Consider the following 742-nt stretch of genomic DNA (forward strand, 5'->3'; position numbering starts at 1 on the left):
CCGCCTTCCCGGTTCAAGTGATTCTCCTGCCTCAGCCTCCCGAGTAGCTGGGATTACAGACGCCCACCACCACGCCCAGCTAATTTTTTTGTATTTTTAGTAGAGGTGGGGTTTCACCATGTTGGTCAGGCTGGTCTCGAACTCCTGACCTCAAGCGATTCACTCACCTCGGCCTCCCAAAGTACTGGGACGACAAGTGTGAGCCACCGCGCCCGGCCAATACCTTGACAATGAGAGAAAAATAAGTTTCCATCGAGTCTGAGCTGTCCTTTTCTCAGGTTTTCTACTGGGTCCGCTTGACTCCGAGTCTAGCACTTTTCTTGCTTTTGCAGCGTTTCTTCTCTGAGGAGGTGCAGTGAGGAACAGAGAGGTCATGGTTCAGAGTAGGCCCTGGGGTTTATGATTTGATATTTTATGTAGGGTGCAGGGACTCCAGATGATTTCTATCTTTATTTTATTATTTATTTATTTTTTGGGACGAGTTCTGCTCTGTCACCCAACCTGGAGTGTAGTGGCTCCATCTTGAGTCACTGCAACCTCTGCCTCCTGGGTTCAAGTGATTCTCCTGCCTCAGCCTCCTGAGTAGCCTGGATTATAGGGGTGTGCAATCATGCCCAGGTAATTTTCGTATTTTTAGTAGAGACAAGGTTTCACCATGTTGGTCATGCTGGTCTTGAACTCCTGACCTCGTGATCTGCCTGCCTTGGCCTCCCAAAGTGCTGGGATTACAGGCGTGAGCCAT

The sequence above is a fragment of the Colobus angolensis genome, unplaced genomic scaffold (genome assembly GCF_000951035.1).
Source record: "Colobus angolensis palliatus isolate OR3802 unplaced genomic scaffold, Cang.pa_1.0 Scaffold32, whole genome shotgun sequence".
In the NCBI taxonomy this organism is placed as follows: Eukaryota; Metazoa; Chordata; class Mammalia; order Primates; family Cercopithecidae; genus Colobus; species Colobus angolensis.